Raw genomic sequence first — 23,606 nt, 5'->3', positions numbered from 1 at the left:
GCTGTGGTCAGCTGAGTAACAGCCCCCAAAGATACTCAAGTACTAATCCTTTGAAACTCTGAATGTTATTAACATGTGATATAACAATAGAGATTTTGCAGATATGATTAAGTTAACAAACTTGCTATGAGGTTATCTGTCTTGCCCTCTGTGGCTCAGCCTACCTTGGTTAGAATCACTCCTCCCAGTATTGCTTGCATGCATGCTAAGTTGCTTCAGTCATGTCTAACTCTGTGCGACCCTATGGAGTGTAGCCTGCCAGGCTCCTCTGTCCACAGGATTCTCCAGGCAAGAATACTGGAGTGAGTTGCCAAGCCCTTCTCCAGGGGATCTTCCTTATCGAGGGATTGAATCTGTGTCTCTTGTGTCTCCTGCACTGGCAGGCAGGTTCTTTATTACTAGTGCCACCTGGGAGGCCCATGTATGTGTATGCTTCCTTCTTGAAGCTTCTCTAAACTTGAGAAAATCCACCACCCCTTGATGAAAGAAAAAGATCTTGGACTTTGGAACCAGGAAAATTTGAGTTCACACTTTAGCTCTTGGGTGAGAAAAATGTATCCATCAGTTGCAAGTTGTGTGAATTTGTGCCAGTAAATTCTGACCCTCAATTTATTAATCTATAAAAGATAGGTAATACTACACATATTGCAACATTGTGAAGCTTACAAACAATACATGTGAAGTGCTGCACATAAAAAAATGATATCCAGTAGCAACCTGGTTTGGAAGCAATTGTATAGGCTTTATATTGAGAAAGCCCTGAGTCCATATCCCAGCCAATAGGAACCCAATATAGGAGTCTTCTGTTCTGCTTATGTCAGGAAAATTAGCCTATCCCCTCTCCTTTCCAGGCCATGAGAGATGCCCCATAGGAAGGAAAAGTCAGGGATCTACATGAGAATATGGGGAAAGTGAGGATTTAGCCAGAGAGAAATTGTGGAGAGTCTCAGAATAGTAGAAAGTGGTTACTGAAGTGGAAGAAAGGAGTCCGTGAAGGAGAAGGTGAGGTCTGAAGAGAGGATACATTTGAAGGAGTGGGAAGGGGATTGGAGGGGAAAGGCTTCGAGGGATTCACAGGCACGTGGATTGAGGGAAGATTTCTCTGCAGCTCTTAATTTCCTTCCATATTTCAGTGTAATCCAATGACATGGTTTTGAAGACTCAGATAAAGACTAAGTTGAAATCACAGCTGTGCAATGTTAGGCAAGTCACTTAGCCTCTCTGAGTTTCCATTTCTCTCTTCCCTAGAGTGTGGCACAAAAAAAATGATACTTGTTTCATAACGGTCTTTGAGAGAATTAAGTGAAATAAGGGACAGGACATTGCTGTGGTTGCCAGGTAGTAAGCTCTTAATTAAATTAGTGGCCCGGACTTCTTTGTGCTCAGAGAACTCCTTTTAAGCACTCTGTTTTGCTGTTATCCCATTTCCTCTTTCTTGTTTCTTTGACTTTGCATGCAGGTGAGGGCCTCTTCACCACCTACACACAGATACTGTGTAAGTTGGCTATGGTCCGGGGCTTAGATTTGGGAACATTATAGTAGAGGTGAACAGAGAACAGATGTCCAAGGCCTAGAACTGGCTGAGAGAAGAGGCTATCCGGCATAGTCACAGGTTACCATGGCAACTAATTCACATCTTCTGAGCCCGAGACACCTGACTCGGAAGAGGGAGGCTGAGAAAAGGACAGAGGAGCAACAGGGCTTGTGCAGCAAGATTCTTGTGGGAGTAAAGGAAAACCTGGCAAAGGTCAGAGCCTCTACATCCAACCTGGCATCCTCAAAACATGCCTCACCCTCTATGGCTCAGCCCACCTTGGTTAGAATTTCTCCTCCCGGAATTGCTTCCACTTAAAGTAATGCATTCACAAACCTCTGAACACCCCTTATGAGAAGGGAATTAGAACTGGAACCCAAGTGAGTGGGGATAGTTCTTTATCTATATCCCTGAACTGAATGTTTAAAGCCACTAAGTCATCTCAGGCATGAACACTTCTTTGAGTATTTAACAAGTCCTCTGCAATGAAAAGTTAGACTGTTAAGGAAATACTTTCAAAGTTCTATGCATGCATGCATGTGTGTATACATGTGTATGTGTGTGTGTGTGTATGTTAAATATGAGTTAGAGTGCTGTCTACAGTTAAGTGAGAGGGTTGAAAAATGAGGTGAGGGGTTATCGCTAAAATAATAGTTGTCCACTTCACCAGTCCACCTAGAGCCAACCTTGGCTCAGACGCTTTTACAATAAAGTAAGTAGGTCACAGATAGAAAGATGGGGAAGGACACTTCTTGGCTGTGGCTTTGATCTTTGCCGTTTGGGCGGTGAAGACCAGGCTAGCAAGGATTCTCTCATTGAACATTCTATGTTTCCAACTACAGCAGTCCACGGTACTTTGTTTATTTTTTGGTATTTGTGTGTGTGTGCACGCTAAGTTGCTTCAGTAGTGTCCAACTCTGTGTGACCCTATGGACTGTAGCCCGCCAGGCTCCTCTGTCCACAGGATTTTTCAGGCAAGAATACTGGAGTGGGCTACCATGCCTTCTCCAGGGGATCTTCCCTACCCAGGGATCAAACCTGCATCTCTTGTGTCTCCTGCATTGGCAGGCGGGTTCTTTATCAATAGTGCCACCTGGGAAGCCCATGGATGTGTATCCTTCTTAAAATTTCTCTAAACTTGAGAAAATCCACCACCCCTTGATGAAAGAAAAAGGTCATGGATTTTGGAACCAGGAAAATTTGAGTTCACACTTAAGCTCTTGGGTGAGAAAAATATACATCAATTGTGAGTTGTGTGAATTTGTGCAAGTAGATTTTGACCCTCCATTTATTAATCTGTAAAATGTAGGTAATACTACACATAGTGAAACAGTGTGAAGCTTACTAACAATACATGTAAAGTGCTGCACATAAAAAATGATATCCAATAGCAACTTGGTTTGGAGGAAATTGTATAGGCTTTATATTAAGAAAGCCCTGAGCTTATATCCCAGCCCTTCTACTTATGACCTAAGCAACCTCAGGCATCTCATAAAATATTTATTAGTGTATCAGTTTGCTATGCTTTGCTATGAGCATTCTTATTCATGTATTATGTTTTGGTTAACTAATGTATATTAGTATTTGGTATTGGTATCTTTAGTATATATCTTGGAGAAGGAAATGGCAACCCACTCCAGTGTTCTTGCCTGGAGAATCCCAGGGACGGAGGAGCCTAGTAGGCTCCCGTCTATGGGGTCACACAGAGTTGGACACGACTGAACCAACTTAGCAGCAGCAGCAGCAGTATATATCTAGAAGTGGGATTGCTCATGGGGTATGCATATGTTTAGCTTTAGTACATATTTTTTGCCAAAGTTTTTCAAAGTGGTTGTGCCGATTTCTACTCCCTCAAGTAGTGTATGGCATCATTTATCTTTCCCATCTTAGCCATTCTGCTGGGTGTTGTTCTGTAATATTCTTATTCATCTTCTATGACATCATAGCTCATGTTTCATAGTAGTTGTTCTAAATCTTGGTCACTTATTCACTTATTTATTAAAATAAATATTTATTGAGCACTCTGTGTAGCAGATACTGTGCCTGTTCCTGGGACTCAGTCCCATGCCCACTCTCCTTCCCTTCTCTGGATAAGTTAACGCATGGTGCACAAATTTCCTTGAAAATTCAGAGTGCTTCTCGTTTAATGCCATCTCTCCATCTCCATATACTTCTGTAACTTTAGTTGATCTCTTTTCTCTTTATTTTTCATTTTTCAAAGAAATAGATATTGCTTCCATATTTGCCAAAGCAAGCATTCCACCTATCTCTTGGACCTACCCTTTCTAACATTCATCAGGATCTTGTTCCAGTCACTATTAACCCTTGACTTGACACCAAATCTTTAATCTCTACATCTGCACTAGAGATTGTTAGTTAATAAATATTCCCTTCAGCTAACAAACGTGTTAGGATCATTCCTACACTAAGAAGCCCTTTTGGGACTTCCCTGGTGTTCCAGTGGCTCAGACTCCATGCTCCCAATGTAGGGGGCCCGGGTTCAATCCCTGGCCAGGGAACTAGATTCCACATGCCACAACTAAAGATCCTGCATGCCATAACGAAGACCCAGCACAGCCAAATAAATGAAAACAAACAATTTAAAAGCCCTTTCAATAGTCCTAGCACCCCTTAAGTATCTATTTTGCTCCTTTAGTTTCACCACAAAAACTCTCCTGGGCATTTTCTACACCAGTGTGTGACCTCTACTTTCCCTCTTTTCTCATTCTCTTGAAATCTGGCTCTGTTATGGAACTGCTCCTTGTCAGCCACTAAAGATCTTCTAATCATTCAAATCAATAGTATTTTCTGATCTTACTTCTTCTCTGACTCCACTACCATACTAACAATGTTGATCACTCAACCATCTTGAAATCCTTTTCTCACAATTTGCTGTTTCTCTCCCCTCCCTAAAGGCAATCTCTCATCTACCACCATCATAACTGTCCCTCCCTGCCATTTCAGGTTAAGGGAGGCATTCCTTTAAGCTTTTACGTTTGACTATTGTCTCTCCCCAAGTTCATCTCATTCATTTCTATAGTTACAAAGAAACTTTCACTTTTTAGAAATTTCTCCCAGTTTCAGTCTCAAGTCCAAACTTCTCTTCAAGGTAACCATCCCACAACTGTGACTGGCATCACCATTCTTTTTTTTTAATAGGAGGAAAATTGGAAATAGGAAAATTTCCTATTTTTTAATAGGGGGAAAAACATTTACAATGTTATGTTGCTTTCTGCCATACAACAATGCAAATCAGCCATAATTATACTTATATCACCTCCCTCTTGAGCCTCCCACCCCATCCCTCTAGGTCATCACAGAGCCCCAGGCTGGGCTCCCTGCATTATCCTTCTTCTAGTTAAAAAGCTTCCAAATCTGTGTCCCGTATTTAATTTCTACCCCTCCCTCTCCCTCAACACCCACATCCTGTGAGTCACGAATTGCTTTTTCTTTTCCCTTCACAATGTCTCTCCTCTGTCCATTCCCTTCTTTGGCTTCCTTAGTTCAAGTGCTTAATACACAACCTTACACCCAGACTATTGTATTGCAATAGCCTCTTAACTGCCTCCAGTTTCTCTCTTTGCCCATCCATCCTCCGTACTGCTGACAGATTAATCTTCCTAAAGCACCACTTTAAAATCTCCCATGGTTTCCCATTGTTTACAGATCCAGACCCCACACCTTACAAGTCAATAAGGTGCTCCACAGTTCAGCCGCAGCTGTCATTCCTGCTTTCCATATGCTCTGTGCCTTGAGCCACACTATGCTATCATGCCTTTCCATGACCTGACTTGCAAATAGTCCATTGGTTAGTTGTGTGCATGGACTCTGAACTCAAATAGGCTCAGGTTCAAAACCCAGCTCTGCCACTTCATAGTTGTGTAACATTGGATGATCTACATAGCCTCTCTGGTCTGTGTTTTCTCATCTGTAGAATAGGGACAATAATGGAATCCTGCCTCATAGGCTTATTATCAAGATTAAATGAAGTAATGCATCTAGACTGCTTAGCACAGTGCTTGGTGCATAGAAAACAGTAATAGGTGGGGGACAGGGTTTTATCCATATTATACCCCTCTCCTCGGTCTCTCTGCCCACTTCATTTCTTCCACCTTGAATGTCATCTCCCAATTTCACCTACTGAAGTCTTTTGCACCCTTTTAAGCAATACCTCAAATGCTATATCTTTTAGAAGTCTTCTCTGCTTCCTTTAACTCAACCACTTTGCTTGAATCTCTCTTTTGGTAATTTTCATCCCACCTTGGAACAAAGTCATCAGCCTTCTGTGCCGGTGAAAGCTCTTTTCTGCCTTAACCGTGTCCTAATCATGTCTGTATTGCTTACTGCACCTACCACAGTAGGTGATATAGAAGAGGAACTTAATAAATATACTGACTGTGGCTGGAAATCATGTGATTAAGTGGAGCGGGATCAGAGACAGGTGCCCCATGACTGTGAAGTGATTCAAGTTGCTAGTGGTGGTTCTAGCACCCTCTTTCTATTCTTTCTTTCTTCCCCTATATCCTATCCCCAGTTATTTTTCTTTCCCATCTTGTTTATCTCCTGTCCTTAGTCTTGCTAGTGTGCACCATGACCATTATTTAATCCTGCTGATGGCCCTTGAGGGGAAGGAGGTTCCTATGACAACCTCAGATCTTGTCCCTTTGTCCTTACCACTTAAGCTTTGATGAAAACCACCCTTCTATCTACTACAGATTCTTACAAGTGCGGCTCATTAAACTTATGATCCAATTCTCCATCTGGAACCCGTGATAAAAATACAGAGCAGGAAATCAGGCTCTTTTATGTAATGGCACTTACTAGCCTGCCCGGATATCAGTCACCACTCGATATCAATAACATTCTTCAGCTCATGAAGATTGCCTAGCTGAAACTTTGCTTTTAGTCTATAACTAAACTTTGAGAAGTAGTTACTCAATTTTCAAACTTTCTTTCCTGGGCATCTCCAAAGTGAGTCCTTTCAAGTACAAAACTATGTCCATGTTCAACCACCTGTAAGCTTGATTGGTGTCCTCTGAATTTTCAACTATTTACCAAGCCATGTAATTACTGAGAGAACAAAGATATGGCCAGGCCTTTGACTCCAAGAGGTGTATAGTCTTGTAAATAGAGCTTTTATGAGCTTTAAATTTTACATGCCACTTGTTGAGAAATTTTGGTTCTCTCACCTCCTGGCTTATAAGCACAGCATCAGAATCACTCTGGCATTCCAACTGCCTTTCTTTACCATGAAAGAAGTTTTCATCTTTTTTTTTTCTCTCTTTTTTCATCAAAGAGACAAAAGGGTAGGGAGAGAAGGAAATAATATTTGTTGAACACTTCTTTTAGCATATGTTTTTCATAAAAGGCATTTGCTTTTAAACTACACAACAACCTAATGAGTAGGTATTGTCCCTATTTTGCAGATGAGATAGTCGAAGTGCACTGAATTTACACAGTTTGTCCAAGGACACCTAGCTAGCAAAAGACCAAGTTGGGACTTGATGGTATTTCTGGCTTAAAAGCACATCATACTCTCCCTACTCTACTACACTACTATCCCTGTATAAATCAATACCTGTACTCCAGAGTAAATATCTTTTTCTCGGCACTTGCACAGTAGATTGGGTTCTTTTCTATAGGCTCTGGTATCACATTTCCTCACTGCTAGCCCCATTCTGTGATCTTCCACTACCAATGGATGTCAGAACGCTTTCTCCAACTTCCTCGTCTACTCTGAATTGAGACCTCGGTGCGGACATCAGCTTTGAGAACCTGAAAAATCTATCTTTTCTATCACTTGATCACCCTCAAAATGAATTCCCTCATGTTTACCCAAAGAAACTAAGAAGGGCCCTAAAAATGCATCTAGTGAATTTCTCAAGATTGCATTCTAGAAAGAATGAGGCCATCTTTTGCTCCTACTGGCTTCCTTAGAGAAAGAGGTAACACTGTTCTGGAAAAGAAGGAGGGGAGAAGGAGGAAAAGGAAAATAAGAAGAAGGAGAAGGAGAGGAAAGAGTTCTCGAATTTGTTTTCAGTTCAGTTCAGTTCAGTCGCTCAGTCGTGTCCAACTCTTTGCGACCCCATGGAATGCAGCACGCCAGGCCTCCCTGTATACCACCGACTCCTGGAGTTTACTCAAACTCATGTCCATTGAGTCAGTGATGGCATCTAATTATCTCATCCTCTGTCGTCCCATTCTCCTCCCACCTTCAATCTTTCCCAGCATCAGGGTTTTTTCAAATGAGTCAGCTCTTTGCATCAGGAAACCAAAGTATTGGAGCTTCGGCTTCAGCATCAGTCCTTCCAATGAATATTAAAGACTGATTTCCTTTAGGATGAACTGGTTGGATCTCCTTGCTGTCCAAGGGATTCTCAAGAGTCTTCTCCAACACCACACTTCAAAAGCATCAATTCTTTAGCGCTCAGCTTTCTTTATAGTCCAACTCTCACATCCATACATGACTACTGGAAAAACCATAGCTTTGACTACACGGACCTTTGTTGGCAAAGTATTGTCTCTGTTTTTTAATAAGCTGTCTAAGGTGGTCATAACTTTTCTTCCAAGGAGTAAGTGTCTTTTAATTTCATGGCTGCAGTCACCATCTGCAGTGATTTTGGAGCCCCCAAAAGTAAAGTCTATCACTGTTTCCACTATTTCCCCATCTATTTGCCATGAAGTGATGGGACTGGAGGCCATGATCTTAGTTTTCTGAACGTTGAGTTTTAAGCCAACTTTTTCACTCTCCCCTTTCACTTTCATCGAGAGGTTCTTTAGTTCTTCACTTGCTGTCATAAGGGTGGTGTCAGATGCACATATGAGATTATTGATATTTCTCCCGGCAATCTTGATTCCAGCTTGTGCTTCATCCAGACTAGCATTTCTCATGATATACTCTTCATATAAGTTAAATAAGCAGGGTGACAATATACAGCTTTGATGTACTCCTTTCCCAATTTGGAACCAGTCTGTTGTTCCATGTCCAGTTCTAACTGTTGCCTCCTGACCTGTATACAGATTTCTCAGGAGGCAGGTCAGGTGGTCTGGTATTTCCATCTCTTGAAGAATTTTCCACAGTTTGCTGCTATCCACACAGTCAAAGGCTTTGTGCGGTAGTTTGAGCATGCTTTGACATTGCCTTTCTTTGGGATTGGAATGAAAACTGACCTTTTCCAGTCCTGTGGCCACTGCTGACTTTTCCAAATTCGCTGGCATATTGAATGTAGCACTTTCACAGCATCATTTTTAGGATTTGAAATAGCTCAACTGGAATTTCATCACCTCCACTAGCTTTGTTTGTGGTGATGCTTCCTAAGGCCCACTTGAGTTCACATTCCAGAATGTCTGGCTCTAGGTGAGTGATCACACCATCATGATTATCTGGGTCATGAAGATCTTTTTTGTATAGTTCTTCTTTGTCTTACCAAAGGGTTTTTAGGGATGTAGTGGTAGATCCTTCCCTGATGCTATCTGAAACCCAGAAAAATTTGGGTCCTATGTTAACAGATTATGATAACTGGGAATAAAGCCCAGTTCAAATTGTAGGAATAACTCTATTTAAGAAAATCTACTACCTAAAAGTCTATACTTATAAAACAGAGATAGAGCAATCGGACAAGTAATCATAATACAAAATACTCCTCACTCTTCAAAAATTTGCTACAGGACTTCTTTTCTTAGAAAGGCCCCCTGATGAATTAGGAATTGGAGTAGTTTTACAAAAATTAAAAGATACAATACTTTTAAGGAGCACACTTACTCTATAATTCAAGATATACCCATAGTGGGACTATGCATGCAGCAAGCATTTGGTAATTATTTTCTGACTGAATAATAGAATGGAAATCTGAAACACAACTATTTCCCTCTTGAGTATATTCAATAATTTGAATTAACAGCTTTAAAGGTTGTCAAATATCTGAGGTATTTGCTTGAATGAATCGACATAAATCCTTTGCAATCAGCAATATTGATTTATACTGTGTGTGCTTGATTCTCTTAAAGAGTCTTAAGTATGACCCCTGCAACCTTGTTTAACAATACTAATTTTCTCAATAAATTTTTCCTTTATAGCTAGTGCAATAGTGAGGCTATGTAGATCACTATTCAGACAATTGCAAATTCATAATGAATTCAAGAAATTAACCCCAAATCAAAGCCTGAAAAGAGTGACTGATATTTTGAAGGGGGTCTCCTAGTAGTCTTGAACCAAAAGGAGAGGGTAGAAGTTTGAAAACACTTTTTATTAGCTGTTGATTTATTACTGAACATAGTCAAGAGGAAATAGTTGTATTTCTGGATCTTTAGCTTATTTATGCAGCAAACAATTTGTGCTAACTATGTGCAAAGATTTCCATCACAGATCTATATTCAGTTTTATACTAAGTAAGCACCTCAAAAATAGATGTGCATTTTAACACAAATTAAAGAGAAAATATTTTGAAAGGAAGCTTAGAAATACTGAACTAGAGGTAGAGAGAAAGGAAAAGGGTTCAGAGATAATATGAAACTGGGATCAACCAAGGTGGAAGGTGCTAGAGAAAGAAAGAGGAACTGTAGCTTCAGATCAAGCTTTCCCAATCTCCCAGCGTTGCTGAGGGTTGGCCCCATTCATCACAACTGGGAAGTCTGGCTTTCAGAGTAGTAACTGGCTGCTCTGACCTGGCAAACTTCAGAGTTTAGGATTTGGTAAAAAATTCATTGGCATGAGACATTCTGTATGCTCTCTGTATACTCGACCATTTTAACTTCCCCAGTGGAAGGAGAAAACACTACCCATGGGAAACAGGCTAAAGGGAAATTGATTTTCATAAGAACATATTGAGCAAACAGGTAGGACCTGACTCCCTAATGGGAAGAAGCAAAGGCAGGATATTAAGTTGGGCAGTTAGAACAGCAGCTAGACTGAGAATGCTCTTGATGGGGGATCCTTATTCTCTGTCAAGATGAAGCTGTCCAGATCATAGGGTCATAAGCCAGCCCCTCTGTAGAGGAAAACGACAGCGAGTGGTAAGAAAAATCTCTCTGGACTTCTGTCAAGAGTGACCTTATTAGAGCTTGCAGATTTTGGCAGGGATGGGAAAAGTGTTATACCAATAAACATTTATTAAGATCTTACTGGGGACTCAGGTCTTATGGCAGATTATGTGAAAGAGATCAGAAGAGAATGAAATACTGTAAGATTGTACCTACCTTTGAGACATTATTAATAACAATTTTGTTAGGGAAACAGCTGAAGAGTAATCACACCCACAGGTACACATTGTCAATGAAAATGAGATTGAGCACTTACAGAATGCTAGGCACCTCACCAACACTTCATATGGATTTTCTCATTTATCTCTAATGAAAACACTATGAGGTGGCTTTATTATTATAATTATTCTCTGTTTTACAGCTGAGAAAATTGAAGCACCAAGAGGTTAAGTTACTTGCTCAGAGTCACACAGAGAGTATGTGGTGGAGCCAGAACTGAGACTCAAGTCTTTCTGACAGGCTGTGAGACCAGGCTCTTAACTACTACAATATACTCCTTTCCTGTGACACGATAAATTTGGTACCGACCAAAGACACCATGTGGCTGTGACTATGGTAGCGTCCTAACTGCTGTAAATCTGTCAAGATCAGCACAGAAGAGGAGTCTAGGAGCAGAAAGCTTCAAAAAAAAAAATGTGAGTGGTGACAGATATAGTGTTCTGGAGTGCTACAGGGTGGGGATTAGAGAGCAGTGAGTTAGAGGAGTACTGAGGTTTCTTCACTGTTACAGCCAAACACCAGAACGATGAGTGAAAGATGCAAAAAAATAAATGTCACCACTATTCAAATGCATAGCACCATGAGTATATGAACAGGTAAATGTTCGAATGATGGAATGGATTGTTTCAGTTCTCCTGGATATAAGGATATGGAGCAGGCATAGACAGTCTAGCAAATGTTCTTTTTTGACTCAGAGGACAAGGTGAACATGAGAAGTCAACTAGAAGAATATAACCGGCTAGAAAGTAAGCCCCTCATTCAAACTGGGTATTTGGCATTGTGGAGAGCCAGTTTTTCAAGGATGGTTTATTGACAGAATGTTTTCAGGATTCCACCAATTTCAGATTTTTGATATAAAGTAACAACCATAATTAGAGTCTATGTTGAGGTAAAGAGAAACTTAGGTGTTTTACAGATTATTTAGACCTCCCCCCCCCAAATTTTTGTATGCAATATATTGACAGTGGGGAATGAAAGGATGAGCCTATTACTCTTTGCACAACTTACTACGAAAACTGCTGCCATTCTGCACATTTTGGGGAAGGCAATGGCAACCCACTCCAGTACTCTTGGCTGGCAAATCCCATGGATGGAGGAGCCTGGTGGGCTGCAGTCCATGGGGTCGCTAGGAGTCAGACACAACTGAGCGACTTCACTTTCACTTTTCACTTTCATGCATTGGAGAAGGAAATGGCAACCCACTCCCAGGAGAATCCCAGGGACGGGGGAGCCTGGTGGGCTGCCATCTCTGGAGTCGCACAGAGTCAGACACGACTGAAGCGACTTAGCAGCAGTAGCAGCAGCAGCTGCACATTTAGGCTAGGTATGTCACATTATGACACATCACATATCTTTTGGCCCAAGATATTTCCTGGCCCATTTGCTGTCTATCATGTTGACAAATGGAACAGAACAGGAGAAAAAGTATTTGGCACCAAAGAATGTAGTTGAATTAGAAATATCTGTCAGCAGGTCTCAGTAATATTTCTGGGTCTGTTTCTGGGTCTCAATAATGTTTGTTCCAGGCATCTCAACAATGCCTGTCTCCAGGTTTCAATAATGTCTATCTCTAGGTCTTAAGATGCAAAAACACAAATAATGAAATCAATCCCCTGGACACCAAGGGGTTACTTGTGTTAATGCATAATTCCTCTAAAAAAATGAAAAGAAAGTGAAGTCACTCAGTCCTGTCTGACTCTTTGCGACCCCATGGACTGTAGCCTACCAGGCTCCTCCATCCATGGAATTCTCCAGGCAAGAGTATTGGAGTGGGTTGCCATTTCCTTCTTCAGGGGATCTTCCCAACCCAGGGATCAAACCCAGGTCTCCCGCATTGCAGGCAGATGCTTTACCTTCCAAGCCACCAGGGAAGCCTAAAAAAAGTGAGCTGTCTATAATGTTCCACCAGTTGTGTTCAAAGGAAAATAAACTTTTAATCAAATTTTCCTGCTGCATGGCATAACCTTGAATTATTCAAGAAAGACACTACTTATATATTAGGTGCAGGCAAATACTGTTTGATTCTACTTATACTAGGTACCTAGAATAGTCAAATTCATAAAGTCAGAAAGTACTTTGGTAGATGCTAAGTCCCAGGGGGTAGATGTGGGGTGGGGAGGGGGAATCAGTGTTTAATGGGGACAGAGTTTTGGTTTAGGAAGGTGGAAAATTCAGAAGATGAATGATGCAGAGTGTTGCACCAAAATGTGAATATAATTAGTTCCTTGGAACTGTACAGTTAAATATGGTTAAAATAGTATGCTTGATATCATGTGACTTTTACCACAATTTTAAAAATTTTAAAAAAGAAAGACACTACTTATAAAGAGAAAGGACTAAAAAAATCAACTTCATCTATTAATAAAAGAGACAGTATAGTACTACTTAAGGATTTCTTCTCCACTCTCCTCTTTCAAAGACTCTGCTCTGGGTAGTTTTCCTGTTCACCAGCCTAGTATCTCTCAGATATCACTTTCAGGAACAGGTTTATATGTGCTTAGACTAAGGGATGACCTAAACAGTAAGGACTGAGCTACCAAGATGATGTTCTGTACCTGCTAATTATCCCTGACACCATTGAACAACTGCTCCTGATACCAGTGTAGTATAACTTTGGGGAGAACAGAGAGCTAAGGGCACATTTGTGTGGCATGTGTTTGTTGCTTAAAAAAAAATGGATAGAGTTGGGGGTCTGAAGAAAGGGGGAGCACTGAGTTTCTAATTGTTTTAGGGTATATGACAAGATGGTTTAATATATGTATACATTATGAAATGATTACCACAGTCAAATTAACACATCCATCACCTCACTTAAGGCACCTACTTTTTTGTGGTGAGAGCACTTATCTACGCTTTTAGCAAATTCAAGTATACAATGAAGTACAATTAACTATTGTCACCGTGCTGAACATTATTCATCTTATAACTGAAAGTTTGTACCCTATGACCAACATCTTCCCATTTTCCCCACCCCACCTACCTAGCCCCTGATAACCATGATTCTAGTCTCTGGATCTATGAGCTCATCTTTTTTAGATCCCACATATAAGTGAAGTCATACAGCCTCTGTCTTTCTCCATCTAACTTATTTCACTTAGCATAATGCCCTCTAGGTTCATCTATATTGTTGCAAATGACAGGAATCTCCTTTTTAAGGCTGAATAATATTCTACTGTATGTGTGTACCACATTTTATTTGTTTATCCATCGGTGGACATTTAGGCTCTTTGGTATCTTGGCTATAAAGAATATTGCTGCAGTTAACATGGGGATGCAGATATCTCTTTGAGATATTGATTTCGTCTCCTTTGCATACATACACTGCAGTGAATTTGCTGGGTCAGATGGTATCTGACAGGTATAGTCAGATCATTGCTCTCCTTATCAAGCTGTATATTTCTCTTCCAGCATTAATCTTCAGCCATTCTTCAGATTCCTCCTCATCACCCCTTTTTCCAAGAGGATTGACTCTAGAAGAGGTAATGAGTTTGGGCTCATTCTCTAGTCTCTCACTTCCTAGTTATGTTGCTACACTTCCAATTTCATTATTGTACTTTTGCAACTATTAGCATCTTGAAGATGGTGCAGGAGGTAAATTTGGATGATTTTATTTTACATTGAGCACCAAACAATTTTTCATGTTAATGAATATTTTTTTGTTAATTATAAGGACATAAGAAAATTAATACCAAGGCAAGTCATGATTAAAGGAACATCAAGAGAAAGGGGCAAAGGGCATATGTTTAATTAGATTTTCTGGGTAACTGAAGGGTAAGAACAAAGCTGTTTTCTATTGTATTTGCTTAAAAGAAATATTCCACTAAGCTATCTGAGTCCACTGTCCAGACTTAGTAAATCAAGTATAATGATATACTTGAATCAGTCTTTACTGATTGAGGATTTTTCAGAGCTTCCAGCCATTATTCTGAGCATTAATTTTGATTGGTCAGAACTACAAGTAAAATGAAGAGAGGAAGAGTAGAACTGAATGTATTCTGACCCCAGAATATCTCCTGAAAATTGTTTTCTTGACTAAGCTTGTTTCATTATCTCTTTCATGCACACAAAGGCAAAATGAGACATAACAGAATTAAAAAATAAATCTCATATCATTGAAAGCTCTAGGTAGTTGGGTTACCATTAATGAAGGCTTCTCAGAGACTCACATTGAAGAGAGTTCAACAGTCCCACATGGAATTTGCTTTTCTATGCACAAGATGCTCCTGGTATGCAGTTGCTAACCCTGTGCTCTGAGCAATTTCTGCAGAGTGAGTAAAGGTTACGCTGACATGTTCACTCTCTTGCTTGGTCCTTTTTGAAAGCAAGGACATGAGTTTGTCAGACTTTTCCTTAAGCTTGTTGTGTGGCCACAGTGGGAGCCCTGTCTCTCAGGGCTGAGACTCTGTTACCAGATTCCTGACTCATAGGAGGACGAAAACTGTCATCGCAGCAGTGGATCACAACCCACTAGATCTAACAAAAAGAGAGGATGGAAGGAAGGATGGATGGATGGAAAGAAAACAAAAGAATATCGCCCTCAAACTAAGTTACCTACTTGATCCTCAGGAAAAGAGAGGATCATTTGTACAGTTGCTTAAGCCAGAAACTAGGATTCTTCCTTAATTCCTTCCTGTCCTTCATGTCCTCTTCTAATGCAGTTTGTCTGCAACCTCTGTCATCTCACTACTTTTTTTTAATTGGAGGATAATTGCCTTACGATATTGTGTTGGCCTCTTCCATACGTCAACACGAATCAGTCACAAGTATTCATAGTCCCCTTCCTCCTGAACCTTCCTCCCATCACCCGCCCCATCCCACCCCTCTAGGTTGTCACAGAACACTGGGTTGAGCTCCCTGTGTTTAGTAAAGCATAATATGCATACAGAAAAGTATATATATACACACACATACATACATATATGTATTCTACTATATAAAAAGTCTTAAAATTAATTCACCTTACTCCATCCCAACTTGATCTCCGTCTCTTACCTGTATTACTATATTAGCTTCCTCACCAGTTTTCTCCCTTTCCCTTTTGGTCCCTTACAGACATTCTCCACACAGAAGCCTAAGGGATCTTTTCAAAATGTAAATCAGATATGCATTCTACAAACTCACCTCCTATCACTCTTTCCCTCACCTCTAGTCCTCCAGTTACAGTTCTTGTTTTTGCTGTTTGCTTGTTAGTTCTAATGCTTCTAGTAGTCAAGTGCTTATCTCACTCAGGACTTTTGCACATGCTCTCTGTCTGCCGGTAATATTTCCCCTTGGATTGGTCTCCTAGATGGCCAGTCCATATTTATCAGATCTCAGCTGAAAGCTGATCTCAGCTTTCTTCTTCATAAAGATCTTCCCTGAGCATCTTGCCAAAATGAAGTCACCTCTCCCTGTATTGTTTTTTATATTAAGACCCAGTTTTTCTCCCTCATAGAATTGATCACAATAGTAGCTTTACTGTTATTTTTTAAATCACCTCCACTAGTAGGATGTAAGTTCTGAAAACAGTGAGACCATTACTTTTCTGTTCATAATTTTATCTCCAGTGCCTACCTAGCCCAATATATGACACAGAGTAGGTGTCTAAAAATATGTGGTGAGTGAATGAGTGACTGAATGAATGAATAGTATTCTGAGCTGAAACCTCTCTTTTGCCACATTAATGTCTTCACTGCAAGAAAGAGAGGATGGGCAAGGATTTAGGGAAGCTAGTATGCCTTTGAATTTGGAGGCATTTAAAGACCATACCTGTAAATCAAAAGGGAAAAATCAAGCTTATTCATTATGAACTAATGAGATTTAGGATTGAAGGATAAAAATCTAATGATGCTAATTTCAGTTCTGAATGCTGGCTGCCAGTCTCTGAAGACAGGGTAAAATGGTAAGTAATAGGACACTGCAGCTTAATCCCCCAATTAGGAAGCAGTCATCACCCCCAGGGACAACTCCACTTGCTGATTGATTTTCTTTACGCACTGTAATTATATTCAGTACCATCTTAGGCTCCCTGAATGTCCTGGAGATCCCCGTTAGAGGTGGACCTTCCTTTACACAAGCCCAGTGTATTAACAATTTATATTAGCACAAAGGATAAATTATGGAGGAATTCTTTCATGTCACAGAAGCATTCTTAATGAGTTCTTTGAATAGGCAGTTCCCCAAGTGGATTTAAAATAGGATTTCATTTACAAAAATATGACTTAATTGTAAACTTTAGGGACACGTTGTCATCACCCCAAGCAAAGCAGCAAAGATGGCTTTGCTCTACTTCCTGGTCACAGACTGAGCCTTCAGCCTACAACACCAGCTGAACCAAGCCCCTACCTCTGGCCTCGCATTTACCTCTAAGTTAGGCCACAGCACAGATTGATTGTTAATTCTATTGCACGGCTCAAGCACTAAGACCAGACAGCCATTTCACAAATTTGTGTCTTTGAGCGTGGTGGGGGAGGTATGCTTGTGGGGATGGGGGAGCTGCCTTCATGACTCACTGCTAACCCATGCCTGTTACTGGAAAAAAATAACTCTAAATGCACATCCTACTGCTTGTGAGTCAGGAATGTCATTTTCATTTATGAAGGATGGAACATTATTTTTCTCTAACATTTCAAGTGAATAACTTTACATACATTTTCCCCTCAATTTCCATAGGAATTTGATGCCATGGAAGCAATCAGCTACATGTCCCCAGAGCCTGGCAGAAACTCTTATTTTTCTTACAGGTACTTTAAGATCAATAGTTCTGAGTTCCCCTCCACCCTCCAATTACATTCCTGGTGAAATCCACCCTGATTTAGGGGTTTGGGGGGAGATGGGGTGATATGAATTCCAGTGTTATTTTATAATTTTAGAGTCACATTTCCATTGAGTCTTAAAAGCTGAGTTTCAGGAGTTGAGAGCTTTCTTGCCATGTCCCCATTAAGACATGTTTGCCTCCCACTGTGAGACTCCCAAAGGTAGATTCATCACCGGTTATGTCAAGGAAAAGAGTGGAAAAGAGCAAAAGAGACATCTTCTCTGTTAACTCTCCAGGGCATAGTTTCTGATTTCTCTGTGGCTATTAGGTAAATACACCTAGTAGAACAAAACGGGAAATTCATTCCAGACAAGAAAAACCAGGGTCTTTGAGTTTTATCATATATGACATATCTGATGGTGCTACCCACCTCCAGTAGTATGGCTCTTTTTCCAACTGGCTATATGTCTCTCCTTTCCTCAGGTCTAATGTGTGAATCTCACAGATATGGGTAATCTGACCACAATCAAAGAATTCCTCCTGCTGGGATTCGGGAGTCTCCATGGGTTACAGTTTTTTCTTTTTGGGATATTTCTGGGAATGTATGTAGTGACTTTGCTGGGGAACCTTCTTATCCTTATTGTCATTTCCCTTGATCGTAACCTCCAAACCCCCATGTACTTCTTTCTGTCCAATTTCTCCTTCCTTGAGATCTGGTACACTATCTCTATTGCCCCTAAGATGCTGCAGACCCTTCTCGTAGGTCCCCAGGTGATTTCTTTTGTGGGCTGTGTGGTCCAGTTTTACTTCTTCGGTTCCATGGCAGTAGCTGAGTGCTTTCTCCTGGCTGCCATGTCTTACGACCGCTACCTTGCCATCTGCAGCCCCCTCCAGTACCCATCGCTCATGAACCTCCACACGTGTGTCCTGCTTGCAAGCGGGTCTTGGCTGGGTGGCTTCCTAACCCCTGTGGTCACTGTTGCCATGACTTTTCAGCTGCCATTCTGTGCAACCTATAAGATCGACCACTTCTTCTGTGACCTGGCCCCTGTGCTGAAGCTGGCCTGCTCTGATACTGAGATTGTAGAGAAAACCACCTTCCTCCTGGCCTCCTTCATCACCATGGTGCCCTTCTTACTCACCGTAGCCTCCTATATCCACATCGTGGCTGCTGTCCTCAGGATTCCATCAGCTGCAGGAAAGCAACGAGCCTTCTCCACCTGCTCCTCCCACCTCACAGTGGTCACTCTGTACTATGGAACACTGGGAACGGTGTATGCCATCCCCGCAGCAACCCGGGCTGCTGTCCTGAACAAGATCTTCTCCTTGTTCTATACTGTGGTCACTCCCATGGTCAACCCCATCGTGTACAGCCTGAGAAACAAGGATGTTCAGAAGGCAGTGAGAAGGCTTATGAGTCACTGGGCATCTGCTAAGGGGAGCTCGGGGCCCCCACCACCCCCAGGGAGTGTTTTTTTTCTCCGAACAGCCTGGGCTTCTATGAAGGACACCAAGCACTAGGCTGAGTACTTGGGGGCTCAGCCCACTGCTGCTCCCTCCTTCAAGGGAAAGAGCCAACATAGTAGGAACCCTCCCCGAATCCTTACAGACCTAATGTTCTTGGGAATTCCAGGGTAATCCTTGCATGCTAAAATAAGTTTGCCAGACAGGTGACTCTCTCTGGCTCTTCTACCATGCCTCTTAGGGGAAAATTCAAAACACCCAAATTTGCTTGCTACAAAAGTCTCTCTCTCTGTCTTTGTCTCTCTTGCTGTGTGTGTGTTATAGAAATATCTGTTGGTGTTAAGGTTTTTGGTTTCATTATGTGCATGTGCCCAATGTGCCCATGTGTATGCACACACACACGCACACACCTCTACATACACACACAGCCACCATACCCTTCTCCTACAAACTCAGGTGCCTTCCACTGTGCCTCTCCTCAGGGCTTATGCGCATTCACGCTGCCTGCTGTTGTTCCTTAGATTGTCTGCCTCTCCGCTGATCAGAACCATGTCTAAAATCGTAGAGCAGCTATTGACTGTTCTGCTCATTTCAATAGGTAGTTAATCAAGCCCCTTGAAGACTGGAATAATATCATCCTTATTATTCTTGATGCCCCCTATCACTGTGCTCAACACACAGGCAAGATAATTATTTGTTGATTGAATGAATCAATGACTAATCAAAGCAATGGAGGCTTGGTGGATGAAGAGAGTTTAAAACAAGTCACTTTTTTTTCTGGCCTCTCCTCCTCATTTTTCTCCTCATGGTCATAGACATCCCCAACTCCCCCCACAGGCAGCTCTGACTGAGCCCCCTAATCTTGCTCCTTGCCATGCCCCCTCATCCACCTTCCCCACAGTGGCCAGATGTACCTTCCTAAACCCACACCTGACACTATACTTTCACAGTTTGTCACTCTCCGTGGTTCTCCAGTGCCCCTGAAAAGGAGTCAGAGCTCCTCCTCCTGGCTTGTGGCCACCTCTTGACCTCACCCCTCACCAGTCTCCTTCTCTCCCTCTGTGCTCCAGCCACACCAAACGCCTCAAATAGAGTTGGAAACCCTCGGAAGGGAAGATCACCTGCTCACCATGTATCTCCCACAGCATCTAGATCCAGAGCAGCACAAAAAAAGTAGTTGCTCAAATAAGATGTCTTAAATTGAATGGTAATGGGACCTTCCCCTTCCTTTCCCCTTGTTTCCACTTATTGGCTTCTAGCACTTTGGCTTGAGGAAAAGGCAATCTTGATTGGCTGTCAGTGATGTGTGAGTGTGTGTGTGTGTGTGTGTGTCTTTACCTATTTCACCTGCCTGCCCTCCAGGTAGGCACCACACGGGAGCAGATAGACTCCTTCCCCCCCCCCCCAAAAAAAAACCTCCTCCTGTAATATGAGTCAAAGAATGCCAAGTGGTTTGGGAAACACTTTCCCAGCTGGTTCTTCCTACTCCCTTCCTGACCACCCACAGAGTTCCCTCTTGTATAGGGTCTAATTGTCTTTAATCTAGCTTTAACTTCTTGTAATTACGCTCAATTAGAAAATAGAGCCTGCAGAACACACTCCTTGTGGTTAAGACATGGATCCAGAGTAAAAGTGTAATTACTTTTTGGCCTCTCAGGGGTTCTGCCTAGCCTTCTGTGCAGACATACAGAGTAGAAAGGCTACATCTGCTCCATCCATACATGTCTTTCTTTTATTCTTGAATCCGGGTTTCTGAGATAGTTGAGGAGTTTGTTTGGTGTGTTAGCTATATGGAAAATTTTTTTTTTAATCTACTAGTCTAAGCTCAACTGGGCTTCGAAACCTTCAACTATTTCCCATTGCCCTTAGGAAAAAGTCCGAATGCCCCATGGAAGTGACCAACATAACCTGTCAACTTTCAAGGGCCTGTAGCCCATCTAGAGTGTGTTCATGGCTAAAAAAGATATAACACTTCTCTCAGTCTCATATTTTGTTGCTTTTTTGCTCTCTGAACTCATTTCCTTCCTGGATGTTCCTCAAACCTGCTTGCCTCCTAATAACATTCAAGGAAGCTATTCTTTCTTCCCTTCCTTACTTCACTTTTTACTTGGCTCATTCTTTGAGTTCCACCCAGTTTCTTTATCATATGCTCTTAGAGCATCCTAGCTTTTTCACTTTTTCATTATAAATTTCTCACAGCTGCACTAGAATATTCTGCATGAGATTATATATATATATACATACATCCTCTACCTGGACTATAAACTGCACAAGGCAGGATCTGTCTGTTTTGTTTGAATACTACATCCCTAGTGCCCAGCACAGAGCTTAACAAGGAATAATTGTTCAATAAATACTTGTTAATAAAAGAATGAAAAAGAGCCATCTAAAGTTATTTTATTTATTTGATAAAGCCTTATGTTCCTCTCACTCAAGATGCAGTTATTTAATCTTGTTGTGGACTGATTAGTTTCACTCTGTTCCCAAAACCACAGTGTACCTCCCTATTCTGTGCCAATCATCACACAACTCTGTGTAATTTCCCCGAGGGAACTGGAGGAGGGTGTATGGCTCAGGACAACTCATCCCTACTGGTGAGAAACGCGTCAAAGTGCATGTCCTTCTCACAGTGATAGTACAGCTTCCCTGCCAAACACAAAAGGCAGCACTTTTTTTTATTATGGTGCTTTGGTTGATACACTGCTCCTGCAGTGTGAATAGTCTTTCTCTATTCAGTGAAACATTATGTTAATGATTGGACAGAGTAATTAATAGCAGGTCAGATTATATTTTCATGTCTCTGTACAAGCCAAAGAGAAATTATCCTCGTTAACCTGATCAGTACAAACTGTCATACTAGATTAGAAGAGCTCCAGCTTCAATTTATACCTTAACCCTCACTGTTTTGGCCAGATGGCTTGCTGGTACCTCCATGCTGGTACTTTGCTGGTACTTTCCTCACTCAGGAAAGAGGGAGAAGAAATCTGGAATGAGCAAGTCAAGGTAAATAAGAAGCAACACGGACTGCAGTTTTGCCTTAAAAGAAGTTTGCCAACAGTACTTGCCTCAAAATTAAGAACACATCCATGTTAGATTTTTTTTACAAGGTGGCTAGGCTAGGATGTAGGGGAGGCTGCATGGCTCTCAAGGCAATGGCACTAATTTTGAAAGGTTATAATTGTGTTCCAGAGTATCATATCTGGAGCTAGAACTCCAGAGAGAGGACCTAGAGACAGATTTCAGTACCTTAAGAGCAGAGTACTGCCAAGAGTTAGACAAGTATCATCAGGAACCCAAGCAAATGAATTGGGGTCTGAGTGGGATTCACAGATTAATTTTAGTACAAACCAAGAATAGAGGCAAACAATATTTAGGGCTTTCTGGCAGGGGGCTCCACTGTTTCTAAGCTTTAGTGTTTCTTCTGCTTTTCAAGTTCTATAGACTCTTCAAATTTATCTTCTATGCCCAACTTCATCTGTAGTGCAAGATCATTCCTGGCAAAAACATGAATAAAGACAAAAGCAAAGTGTGGGGACATGATGTCTGGTATCACTACTATTCTAGCTGGTCAAGATTACTGTTTAATAAAACTGATATCAAATGGTGTTTCACAGTACTACTAAAGTAATCGGAGGGATTATGTGACAAAGACATCAAAATTTACATAGACAAATGAGAGTTGTCCCTTTCATTGAAGTCCACTGGGAAACTATATAATTATTCAACTGATTCTAAAAACAAAATCAATGGAACTTATTTTTGAGTATTTTCTTTAGCTCCTTAGATACATTCTATTGAATTTCCTCAGCTGAGATTAACTTTCATCTTCTGAGGATGGATTTACATTCTACAAATGGCCAAAAGTCCCTTTGAGTTTAGTCTGATAAGTAAAGTAACTTTGGAGATTGAGGGTATCATTCAAAGAATGATTATTCTTATTATTATTATCTCTATTATTCTTAACATTATGAGTCATTAAATGTTGTCCAGGCTTACGGGTAAAATCAGAGATGGCCACAAGCTGAAGATCAGATAGGCCATCAGGGCTTAGATTAAATCTAAAAAGGGCTTAAGTATTATGAAACGAACTCAAAGAGGTGACCAAAATGTCAGGGACACCTGGAAGTGGCAATAGTAGAAGTCAATGCAAGAAATAAGCAGAAGGAATCCAGGAGGTTCTCAGAGCTGATAGAAGTATAATTCTAAAGTAAGGGACAGAGTCCTGCTGCAAAGGAGCTCCCTCAGTGGCTCAGAAGTAAAGAATCAATCTGCAATGCTGGAGACACAGGAGACCTGGGTTCGATCCCTGGTAGGGAAGATCATCTAGAGAAGGGAATGGCTACCCACTCCAGTATTCTTGCCTGGAGAATTCCATGGACAGAGGAGCCTGGCGGGCTACAGTCCATGGGGTGACATAAAGTCGGACATGACTGAGTGACTAACACACACACAAGGATTAGAAAGGCACGAAGAGAAGCAAATCAGAATGCTACTCTCAGGGGAAATGGATTGTCAATTGGGGAACCAAATAAGAGATTTGGATTCTAGAAGAAGTTATAGGAAATTAAGCAGGACTCCAATAAATTTATGGGATGCAAAAGTCAGAGTAAGACT

The 23,606-nt window shown here is 41.2% G+C and overlaps 1 long non-coding RNA gene across 1 annotated transcript in view; it reads right to left on the bottom strand.

Moving 5' to 3' along the window:
* LOC129638915 (uncharacterized) overlaps nt 1-20,239 on the bottom strand; it is a 39,019-nt gene extending 18,780 nt beyond the window's left edge. Inside the window, exons 1-2 of the long non-coding RNA XR_008708090.1 lie at nt 20,122-20,239; nt 18,671-18,902 (exon numbers count right to left, since the gene is read on the bottom strand). This is a non-coding gene — a long non-coding RNA (uncharacterized LOC129638915). The remainder of the gene's footprint in view (nt 1-18,670; nt 18,903-20,121) is intronic.
* Between the last annotated feature and the right edge of the window lie 3,367 nt (nt 20,240-23,606).

This window comes from Bubalus kerabau, chromosome X (assembly GCF_029407905.1).
Source record: "Bubalus kerabau isolate K-KA32 ecotype Philippines breed swamp buffalo chromosome X, PCC_UOA_SB_1v2, whole genome shotgun sequence".
Classification (NCBI taxonomy): Eukaryota; Metazoa; Chordata; class Mammalia; order Artiodactyla; family Bovidae; genus Bubalus; species Bubalus kerabau.
This window is presented reverse-complemented; position numbering and strand designations above follow the sequence as displayed.